We start from the raw sequence: 12,157 nt of genomic DNA, 5'->3' as shown, positions 1-12,157 counted from the left end.
TTAAAAACTTAACAGATGCTAAAGAAAGAGGTAGTCTTACCCTGCCTGATTTAAGGTTGTATTTTGATGCTGTTTGTTTGACGTGGTTAAAGGAATGGATAACATTAAGAAATCGCAGAATACTTGATCTGGAAGGATTTGTTAGAAGGTTTGGCTGGCACTCATATTTGTGGTATGATAAAAGCAAAGTGTATAAAGACTTTCTTAATCACTATGTAAGAAGGAGTCTGATGGGAGTATGAGCAAAATATAAAAAATGGTTGGAGTATAAAACTCTATTATGGGTATCCCAGATTGAGGCTTTGGCACGTAGAGACAAATATGCAATCTGAATGGGGTACTTATAGGGATTTGTTATGTTTTCAAGAGAAGGGCTGTAAATTAAAAAATTTAAATGAAGTACAAAATTTGGTTAGTAATTGGTTTCAGTATCATCAGCTAAATGAAATTGATAAAAATGATCTTAAGGTTGGATTTGTGGATACAAAGTCGAGATTTGAGAAGGAGTTGTGTGAAAATGATGAAAGATTAGATGTATAAGTTGTTGCTTTGGGAGGAGACAAGAGATGAAGTGGTTAAAACGACTATGACAAAATAGGCTCATGATGTGGGTCATAATATAGATATGGCTGCTTGGAAAAAATTATGGAAAACTGATTTAAAGTTTACTGAATGTTATACTTTAAAAGAAAATTATTATAAGATGATGTATAGGTGGTATCTGACAATGAAAAAATTAGCATTAATGTATAAAAATGTTTCAAACCAATGTTGGAAATGTGGACAATGTGAAGGAACTTTTTTCCATATGTGGTGGTCATGTGGGAAGGCAAAGGCTTTTGGGGATATGATATACAATGAGTTGAAGAAAAATTTTTAAATGACATTTCTGAAGAGGCCAGAATCCTGCCTGCTGGGAATAACTGAAAGAGTTCTCCAGAAGAAATTCAACATTTTTAATGTATGCAACCACGGCAACCAGGATAGTATATGCGCAGAAATGGAAAGACATTAAAATGCTGTCAAAAGAAGACTGGTTGATAAAAAATTTGGAATATGCTGAGATGGCAAAGCTTACAGCACTTATAAGAGATGAAAATTTGGAAAGTTTTAAAGAAGATTGGGAACCATTTTTGCTTTACTTAAAAAAATATTTTTCTAATATGGACTTTTCAGCAGGGTTTGAAATATAGTAATAACAGCAGGTTGGGTTGGGTAAAATCGAGTAGTAGTATGGAGTATTTATGCTTTTGAATTATTATAGCATTTTATTTATTGTTATTGTTAAATTTATATACCACCTTTCATATAAAAATGGTTTATATGTATAATTATCGTGAACAGATAGGTAATCAGTAAGTCAATATTTACTTATGTGTAGAATTAAATAAATGAATGTAATTTGAACGTAAAGCTATTGTAAAAGCCAATAAAAAATTTAAAACGTGATTGGGGAAGGAATCCAGCCCTGGGAGTAAAAAGGACTATAAGAGGACATCCCAGAACTCTTGTAAAACTTCCCAGCCAGCGAAGAGGTAGGAGGGGAGAAGCTGGTGTCATCCCCGCACCATTCCTTGCTCTCTTTCTGGGTTCCACTGCGAGTACAGCAGCTTGGCTGACTGTAAGCACTGAACTTCTGCCAGATGGGAAGAAAAGGACTCTGGCTCTGCTTGCAGGAGGACCCTACCTGGCAACTGGTGGCATAATCCTAAAGGTTCTCAGCCCCCTGAAACTACTTGGATAAAATGGCTCTGCTTCTCACCTGCTGCTCCTCCTGCCTCTTCTCCTCTGCCTGGCTCAGGAGGAAACCTTCTGCCAGGGCCACCGCCTGGGAACTGGTCTCTGCTCCGCACTCTCTGACCCAGCTCTCCATCTCTGAGGGCAGGACAGTCAGGAACAGCTTTAGGATCACCAGGTCCAGCATCTGAGCTTTGGTGTGCTTTTCTGGCTTCAGCCACTGACAGCAAAGGATGTGGATTCGGCTGCAAAGGTCTCGGGGTCCTTCAGCCTCCTTGTAGGGGAACTGCCTGAGTCTCTGGCATTCAACATCACTGCTGGTGGGGTCTCCTTCCAGGATCTTTTGCAGCATTCTTTCCCAGAATTCCTTGCCACTCCCAGCCTGGATGCTTTGGGGGCCTTTTTCTGCACCTTCATTACTGGGTTTTGCAAATCCATTTTTTTCTTTGATCTCAAATGTAACTGCCAATGCAGCCATAAGATCTTCTTATAACAGCAGTTAGTCTTATATGGCCAAAGAGTTTTCTTTGTCAAATTATTCTTCTCTCTCCAAATAAACACTTAATTTACCTGCAAAACTTTACTTCTAATTGAGAAATGCAGGGCAGGGGAAGCGAATCCTGTGAATCAGAGAGAAGAACCAATCAACACACATTTTATGTCATAACTCCACTTTGATTGCTCAAATTCATCAGTCTAGAGACAAACACTTCCTCTTCTCTTTCCTATGATGAATCTTTTAATAAAATCCCTTTTTTAGTAACTGGCTGGAATGGAGGTTCCTCCCTTCCCTTTTCGTTTGTGTGTAAAGCGGAGGGGGAGGCGACTGAGCTCAATATAGGGGCCAGTGGGTTGCTGCATGGGGGGGCTCAGTAACCCCCTGAAAAGAGGACTCTTACCCAGCCCCCAACTCTGTTTTGTTTTATTAATGTGTGGCAGCAAAGTTGTTTCTCCCCCAAAGGAAGGTTGTGGGGTGAGAGATTAGTGCACAGTGACTCACTCCTCTTGCAATGGCAAGAAGAGAGCCAGCGTGGTGCAGTGGTTAGAGTGCTGGACTAGGGAGACCCAAGTTCAAATCCCCATTCAGCCATGAAACTAGCTGGGTGACTCTGGGCCAGTCACTTCTCTCTCAGCCTAACCTACTTCACAGGGTTGCTGTGACGAGAAACTCAAGTATTTAGTGCACCGCTTTGGGCTCCTTGGAGGAAGAGCGGGATATAAATGTAATAATAATAATAATACTGCAAGAAGTGATTGAAAACAGAAGGGGAATCTGAAAAGAGAGAAGCCATCTTACTTAATAGGGCTGACAAACAATAAGAACAACAAACCAAGTCAAAATGAAGATAATTTTGAATTCCTTCAAAGGCATTAAAAGACTGAATTATCAAAGCAGGAAGAGCTGGGGTGGGGACAGACCCCTGACCTAGCCAGATCCCCAGAGGAAAAGGGTAAGGATCGGGGCAGAATAGCAGAGGAGTTGGAAGATAAGATTCAGCCACTCTGGAGTCCCCAGGGAAGAACCCCTCCCGCCCCCGCCAGAGAAAAGGCCTCCACGCTGCTGCAGCTGAGCGGCTTCATTTGTCTCTTGGGGGACGGAGGGGGGAGTACAGGGGGCAGCAGGTAAGAGGGAGGGAGCTCAGCCTGCAGGGGTAGAAGGACTTTAATAGGGCCAAGTGTCTAGCAGGCAGCAGCGGAGGAGGGCCCTAATCCCCACCCCACTCCCATCCTCCTTCCTTTGCCGGGGCGGACAGCGTGGCGGGCCCAGCCAGGCAGGGTTCAGCGGGAGCTGCGGAAAAGCACTTGCGAGCGTGCAATGCATCCTGCGGCAGACAGAGGGAGGCCGCCAGTGTCCCAGGGGTCGGCAGGGCCCCCCCTCTCTCCCGCCACGCCCCAGGCTATCCCAGAAGCAGGTGGAGGAGGATCCCGCTCCCCACCGGCCCCTCCGCCTGCATCTCTCACCTGCAGCATCAGCAGCTCCCTCCAAGCTTCCGGGGTGTGTGTGCAAAGTCCACGTGGTGGGGCCTGGCCCCCAAGGAAGGAAGTGCAAGGCGGGGGGGGGGGGCGTAAAAGGATCTGGGGAGCCCAGGGATATGCTCTCTCCCCTGCCTGTTCTGCAAGAGTCTCTCGCGAAGCAAAGCACACACCTCCCTCTGCTATTTCCTGTTCCTGCTCGTTTGGAGGAGGAGCGATTTCCCGCTTGGCTTGCTGGGCAGGGAGAGCAGAGCTTCCAGATTCCTAGAGAGGCGGCTCGGGATGGTGGGAGTTGTAGTTCACCTGCCCCTGGAGGACCAGGTTTGCTCAGCCCTGCTACTACAAGGGTGAAAGGGAGAGCAGAGCTTCCCGATTTCCTAGAGGGGCGGGCGCCTCAAAGAGGGAATGAGCTGTGAGTTTTCATTCCAAGTCGTTTCCTCCTCTGCTCCTTTCTGGTGGGAAAGGAACGGTTTTTATTTATTTATTTGATTTATGATCTGATTTAAAAACAAACAGATTTTTATTTTTTATTGTTTAATTTATATACCGCCTTTCATTAAAAACAATCCCAAGGTGGTTTACAAAAGTTAAAAAACATACAGAATGACACAAATCCAGGCCGCTTATGTAAATTCAGTGATTTTAAAAACAGACAGCAATTAAAAGCAATTTAAAAAGTTGAAAACACAGTAATAAAAAATCGTTAAATAATTTTAAAAACCCTGTTATATAACTTTAAAATTCCACCACTTTTGATGCCCCCACCTCCACACAGACGCACACATTCACCCCTATATGAACATTTCTCCAAAGGATCTAGAGCGCGCAAAGTACACGTATGATGTATGATTTGCTCAGAGGCTCAAACAAGGAAATGGGGGCAGCCAACGGCAGGGAAGAGCTGGTAATGGAGAGGTGGTGAATTGGATATGGGGGGTGATCTCCGAGGCTGGCGCTCCCAGGAGGTCATCCTACGCAGTACTAGGACGAGGGGGAGTCTTTCCTCCCCTATTCCTGCCAGACCAACAGCCTGTTCCTCTGGACAGCAGCAGACTCGTTTCCTCCCCATCTGGTTGCACTGAGCCCAGTTTACATGTGTGGAGTGAGAGAAGCTCCGGCTGGCTGGGTTGGAGGCTAGGAAGCGGCTGGCGTAGGCACATCTCTTGGGGAGGAGGGTGTGTTAGGGAGGAGCAGACCCAAAGCCGGTTACGTAGAAAAATACACAGGACTGATGTCTAGAAACTGATTGCAGCAAGCTCTAGTAATGAAAGTCAAGAAGCACAATGAAAAACTGGGACTATGACTAAATGTCAAGAAGACTAAACTAATAACAACGGATACAGCAACCAGCCTCAGAATTGACAATGAAGACATTGAAGTGGTGGATGGCTCCTGCCTTTTAAGATCGACCATCAACAGTAAAGGATCCAGCAGTCAAGAAATACACCACAGACTAGCACTTGGTAGGGTTGCAATGAAGGCCTTGGGAAGGATATTTAGATGCCATGACGTGTCTATACCTACAAAGATTAGAATCGTTCGGACAATGGTTTTTCCCATGACAGTCTGTGGATGTGAAAGCTAGACTTTGAAGAAGCGAGGTAGAAAAAGCAATGAGACTTTTGAACTTTGGTGTTGGAGAAGACTTTTGAGGATACCATGGACAACCATGGACAGGAAAACAAACAAATGTATCATAGAAGAAATCAATCCAGAATTTTCACAAGAGGCACAAATGACCAGGCTCAGACTATCATACTTCAGTCACATTATGTGAAAACCCAGCTCCCTTCAGAAGTCCATAATGCTGGGGAAAGTTGAAGGAAAGAGAAGAAGAGGTCGATCAGCAGCAAGGTGGATGGACTCGATTACGACAGCAATGAATGCACCACTGAGAGACCTTAAAGGCCAAGTTGAAGACAGCTAGTTCTGGAGATAATCTATCTATGTGGTCACTAAGAGTCGACACTGACTTGATGGCACTCACTCAATCAATCAATTAATCACAGGAATAGTTGAAGAGTCAGATCAGGGGTCATAGAGTAGAGACAGGTAGAACAGTTAGGGAGATCCTTACTCACTCTCTCTACTCCCAATGCCCCTAGTGGTCATAAGGATAGTTGGTGCAAAAGGTCAATGCTCTGGACTGTGATCTCCAACAGATAAGCCAGAGCCAAATGGAAGTGATGGGTTTTGAAGGAAAAGGGAGAAATGAGACCATGTATTCTGAGTTTGTGGAGCTGGGAGTGCAACATATAAGGAGCACAAGAAATCATGAGTGGTGGAGCAGGAGACCTTTGGCTTGAACTTGTCTCCAGTGTTTAGGACTGCAGAGTTCAGGGAAGCTGCCCTGGGCAGCAATGAAGGTAAAGCCTGTAATGGTGATCCTGGCCAACTCAGTCTGAAGCTGTATCCTCTGGCCTGGTGCTAGGACAGCAAGGAGGGACTAAAAAAAATATCCACACCAGGGTGATGGATTTTCTGCTGTTTTGAAACTCTGTTGAAATCAATGTGGCTCCCTCTGTCCTTCCCTCTGTCCCCTCCTCCGTTTTACTCTCTCTTTATTGCTGGCAGGCCCCACTAGACACAGTGACCCTAATCAGACATTATGTTGTACCAGTGTACAGATGTCTGCACACTCGTCTATGTTTCTGTGTGAATGACTACCTTTTTGGTTTTTGGTTTGGCTAGAATCATGGATGTCCTTTGATCATTCTAGATTTTCTCAGTCCATCAGCTTAAGATTTAAGATAATATACTATATCTCTCATGTAATGCAGCTGGGACAGAAAAGGCTAGAAGATCTAATATTTTTTAGAAATTTCCTTTTTGTTTAGTATTGGAGAATAATACATAACAAAACATATTTTATTAAACATACACATTATAAGACTCAGTTAACCCACTTAATGAAAGTTTTTGAATAAATTTCTTTTCTTATTATTACTTATACAGGTCTCAAATCAGATGTAGGACAAAATTAGAGCAAGGGAAATTACACTTTCTCCTATAGAATACAGAATCTAATCATTAATACTTAATAACATATTTTGAACTTGTGGTGCTCAAACCACAGAGCATTGGGGATTTCTCGCTCTGCGTTCGAATTACTCGTATTATTTCCATTTTATATGTCATAGTTAGGTTGGTTCTCTCCTCTTTAGACTGCCTGATAGTAGGATGATTAATCATGCTGGGGCAGACTTGTTATTTTTTAGTTTTCCCTTGAGGGGTTCAAGATTCATTATTGATAGCTACTGATGCCTGATGCCTAGTTAAGGACTTTCTAGATTCAACTAACACTATTGTATTTTTCTGATGTTTTGGTTTTGAAGGATAAGACCTTGTATGTAAACTTGTTTGGTCTTGTTGGATACTCAGAGATGTAACCTTTCTGTTTCTACTTATAATACTAATAAAAGCATTTTTAAAAAAAGAATGACTATCTACATTCAGTCATTTATAAAGGGAATCTGAGTAAAGGCCCCTAAGTTGCATGGTAGAGATGGAAGTGTACTGCTGTACCTGCACTCAACATACAGTAAGAGGTGATCGGTACCTGTGCATAGATCAGTACCTGTGTACACTGTACACTTGTTCAACAGAATGTCTGAATAGGGCGTTCCCCCATACTCTAACCGGTGGTTCTGTGACATGGTGTGGCAAAAGACCCTTCCCTCCAGGATCAGAAGCCAGGATCATGGGAAAGGGAGAGAGGGTACCTGGATTGGGAGTGCCCTTGGCTTCAGACTCTTGGTCTCTTCCTTCCCTCCCTTGTAGGCCCCTATGCACCCACTCCCTTTACACACAGGAGGACTGGCTTCTTGCTATGGCAACAACATGAGGAAGTGTGTGCTTAAACTGCACACACACCTGAGCGATATATCAGGAGGACAGGTGCACAGAAAGTTTCTGAGAAGGGGTCCAGAGGGGAACCTTGCAGAAAAACTGCCTCTAAGCATCTTACAGACACACCTCCACTGATTTCTGTGTTTCCTTCATATTAAAGTGCAGGGATTGAGTGGGAAGTGATTGTATGAGAGCAATTGAGGTGGGGCAGAGAAAGAGAAATGCAGGAGAGGGTTGGCAGGGTGGCCAATAAAATCTCTTCTTCTGGTGATTGCGTGGTGTAGTGGCTAGAGTGCTGGACTAGGACCGGGGAGACCCGAGTTCAAATCCTCATTCAGCCATGATACTAGCTGGGTGACTCTGGGCCAGTCACTTCTCTCTCAGCCTAACCTACTTCACAGGGTTGTTGTGAGAAGAAACCTAAGTATGTAGTACACCACTCTGGGCTCCTTGGCGGAAGAGCGGGATATAAAATATAAATGTAAAATGCACACATAACCACAGATATTCCCTGCTGGGCAGGGCTGGTCCTAGAGTTAACGGGCCCTAGGCAAACAATTATTTTGGTGCCCCCCCCCATTCAATACAGAGATAAATTAGAAGCCAGACAGTGCACATATAAATCAATGTGCAGAAAAAAGCCCGACAGAGGTAGGGATGTGTGAGCCAGCTCCATTTGAAATGTGGTTCGAATCGAGCCAGCCCAGTTTGGACGGTTTGGGGATCTATATCTTCTATATATTTAATTCTCTGAGGCATAATCGTGGCTAATCCTCTGTGTGGTAGCTCTTGCGAGTGTTTGGAGAGCTGCTGGATAGCCAGGGTGGGAGGGAGGAAAATGGTGGCTGCAGCCAGTGAAGAAAATGCTGGCCGGCCAGAAAGGGGAGGGGGGAAGAAGCCAGCCCACCTGAAAGTGGGGGTGGGGGGAGAAGAAGCCAGCACCTGACCGGCCAGAAAGCAGCAGGAGCGGGGGACAAGAAAAAGGCAGCATATGGGCTGGCGGGGGAAGAAGGCGGTGGCAGGTGGTTGGGTGGGCCGCCCGGAGGCACAGGTACTCTGCACCCGGCCCAGCTAGTATACTTGTAAAGGGGAATCTGGCAAGTAAAGGGGTCATTCCCTATCCTATATGTGGGGTGGGAGGGGGGAAAGAGAAAGGGTACTCTGTACCTTAGCGGAAGCAGCAGCGGAAACAGTATTATCTACATAAACTGGCAGCGGCTTTCCCGAGACAGGCAGGTTACAGGCAGTAGCCTCTCCCAGCCTGATCTTGGAGATGCCAAGAGGGAACTTGGATCCTTCTGGATGCAGATGCTCTTCCCAGAGGTCCCATATTTACAGTGCTCGCATGTAGTTTCCCATTCAAATGCAAACCAGGGCAGACCCTGCTTAGCAAGGGGGATAATTCATGTTTGGTACCATAAGACCAGCTCTCCTTATGTCTATATGTTTATCCTCACGACAACACTGTGAGGTTAGTTAGACTGAGCGATAAGTGACTAGCCCAGAGTTACCCAGTGAGCTTCATGGCTGAGTGGGGATTTGAACTCGGGTCTCCCCACTCCTAGTCCAGTGCTCTAAATGAAAAGACCAGTGGTGGAGGAAGGCCAATGGCGGCCCTGGGTTCGTCCACTGCCAACACGGTCCCGCCACACCATGCCCCCTGCATGTGATGTCAGATGCAGGGAGCATTTAGCCATGCCCTCTGTGTCTGATGTCAAATGTGGGGTGTGTGATTTAACTTCTGAACGGGGCTGTGTGGCCCCATTTGGGAGTTAAATTGGCCAGCACTGTGCTTGCAGTGTGGCTGGAAAGACAGGGAGCCCCACACCTGGCCTAGCTGCAAATGCAGCGCTGACCATCTAACTCCTGAACATGGCCGTGCTGGGAATGGGGAGGAAACTTCCTGGCTCTGCTCCTTTTCTAAGAAGCAGGGTCCATACAGCTCCCTGGAGAACTAGGGATAATCCACCATTGCAAGGTAGTGCTTCTTGGGATGGATGCAAGAGCATCTTCCCTAAAAACTGCTACTTCTGGCACTAATTCCACAAGGACAAGGAAACTAGAATTGCCTTAGGAACAACATAGGAAGCTGCCATATACTGAGACCATAGGTCCATCTTGCTCAGTATTGTCCACACAGACTGGCAGCAGCTTCTCCAAGGTTGCAGGCAGGAATCTCTCTCAGCCCTAACTTGGAGATGCTTCCAGAGAGGGAACTTGGAACGTTCTGCTCTTCCCAGAGCGGCTTCATCCCGAGGGGAATCTCTTGCAGTGCTCATACATCAAGTCTCCCATTCAGATGCAACCAGGGCAGACCCTGCTTAGCTTAGGGGACAAGTCATGCCTGCTACCACAAGACCAGCTCTCCTCCCTTTGATGGAGCCCCTCGTGCTATCTGCCCCTTCCAGGAGCCAATGCATGTTTGTTACTGATGCCTCCTTGCGGTAGAATGGTGAGCTCTCTGAGGAGGACCAGATTGTGAACCCACCAGCACAAACCATGTTATCCCAAACAATTAGGTCGTGCTGTGGAAGCCCTCCAATTTGATCGAACAGAAGAATCGCCTCCTCTTACTCCTGTACTTGAAGGGAGCCAGTGCAATGTACTGGTTAGGGTGTTGGACTAGGACCAGGGAGTTCTCCACACAACAGGCTTTACCGCAAGGTTTCTGCGAGGCTTTACTACGAACACAACACTAACCAAAAAGACCCCATGCAAAAAAATGGATTTTAAAATCTTGAATATAAATTGGGTTGCACTCTAAGGAGCAGTGAAAAACCCGAATTGTGTGTGAGGTGCTCCCTGGTAGCTCACAGGGACTTCGGGATAAATCTGCCCAATATGTGAACACGCCCGCTTCATGCCGAAAGAGATGTGGGCTGAAAGCCAGTTGTGGAAAACTTCCTAGGAACCTGAGCTCAAATCATTCAGCCATAAAACTTGCAGGGTGACCCTGGACCAGTCATTTATCTCTCATCTTCGCCTACCCCTCAGGGTTGTTGTGAGGATAAACAGAACCATGTATACCCCAATGGGTTCTTTGGACAAAGAGAAGGATATACATGTAGTAAAATAAATAGTGAAATAATAAAACTAGCTGGCCTGGGCGCAGACTATCTGCGCCTCTAGTTCTCCCTCATTCTCAACCCCTCATTCTCAACCCCTCATTCTCAGCCCCCCTCCCATGTTTTTTCTCTCTGGCCGGCCACTTTTTCTGTCCGCTCACCTGCCACCTTCTACCCGCCCCCCCACCACTGAAGCATTCACCTTCTACCCCACACTCTCTTACCCTAAAGAGTGAACCGGAAGTGAACCCTGTCCTGACTGACAGGCAGTGACCCCTGAGGGATCAGCCACTCAGCACACAGTGACCGGGATCTAGAGGGCCTGGTGCCAGGAAAGCGATGAAGGAAGATGGGGAGCAGGCTTCGTGAGCACCAGCCATGAAGTCTTTCTGCGTCATGGCCAACAGCCAGCCTGGAGGCTTCTCTCATGGAAGGGCATCTGCAGAGCCTTGAGAGACAGGATTGTACCGTAGGAAGCTTGTATTCTCTCCTGGAGTTTGGGGTGAGCTCATGGAGAAAGGAAGCCAAGAGCTTTTTGGCTTCAGAAAGACTTGGACAGGTAATATTTATTTATTTATTATTAAAACTTTTATACTGCCCTTCCAAAAGGCTCAGGGTGGTTTACATTAAAACACCATTAAAATCAATTAATAATTAAAACAAAAATTATAAAGCATAAAAACAATAATTTAAACAATAATTTAATTGTTAAAACGATGTTTTAACAATTAAAAACATCGTAAAACAACAATTAAATAATCAGAAGAATTTAAAAACAAGTTTTAAAAAGCTGAGAAAGCCTGGTTGAAGAGATGTGTTTTCAGGTGTTTTTTGAAAATTGCCAGAGATGGGGAGGATCGTATCTCAGCAGGGAGCGCATTCCACAATCTCGGGGCAGCAGCCGAGAAGGTCCGTCTCTGTGTAGCCACCAAAGGAGTTGGCGGCAACTGAAGACGGACCTCCTCAAGTGACCTCAACGGCCGGTGGGGCTCATAGCGAAGAAGACGCTCTCTTAAATACCCAGGGCCTAAGCTGTTTAGGGCTTTATAAGTGATAACTAGCACTTTGTATTTTGCCCGGAAAACTATTGGCAACCAGTGTAACTCCATCAACAAAGGAGTAATGTGGTCTCTCCGAGATGACCCAGAGACCAACCTGGCTGCCGCATTCTGAACCAACTGAAGTTTCTGGACTACGTACAAAGGCAGCCCCACATAGAGCACATTACAGAAGTTAAGTCTGGAGGTTATCAACAAATGCACCACTGTTTTTAGGTCATTGATCTCGAGAAACGGGCGCAGCTGGCGTATCAGCCGAAGCTGATAAAAAGCACCCCTGGCCACTGCCTCAACCTGAGAAACTAAGGAGAGAAGTTGATCCAGAAGTACTCCCAGACTGCGAACCTGTTCTTTTTGGGGAAGTGTGACCCCGTCTAGAACAGGCAGATCAAAATCCTCTCTAGAATTCTGACCCCGCACAATAAGTACCTCCGTCTTATCTGGATTCAGCTTCAGTTTATTCTCCCTCATCCA

General features: G+C 45.8%; 2 protein-coding genes across 2 annotated transcripts in view; one reads left to right on the top strand and one right to left on the bottom strand.

Annotated features, from left to right (window-relative positions):
- The window catches only part of LOC128344291 (zinc finger protein 850-like), a 39,782-nt gene that overhangs the window by 14,974 nt on the left and 12,651 nt on the right, over positions 1-12,157 (bottom strand). The gene's annotated exons all lie outside the window — the stretch shown is intronic.
- The window catches only part of LOC128344275 (zinc finger protein 154-like), a 30,139-nt gene continuing 28,934 nt past the window's right edge, over positions 10,953-12,157 (top strand). The window contains exon 1 of the mRNA XM_053294090.1: positions 10,953-11,184. The gene's annotated coding sequence lies outside the window, so the exon portion shown is untranslated. The remainder of the gene's footprint in view (positions 11,185-12,157) is intronic.

This window comes from Hemicordylus capensis, chromosome 2 (assembly GCF_027244095.1).
Source record: "Hemicordylus capensis ecotype Gifberg chromosome 2, rHemCap1.1.pri, whole genome shotgun sequence".
Classification (NCBI taxonomy): Eukaryota; Metazoa; Chordata; class Lepidosauria; order Squamata; family Cordylidae; genus Hemicordylus; species Hemicordylus capensis.
This window is presented reverse-complemented; position numbering and strand designations above follow the sequence as displayed.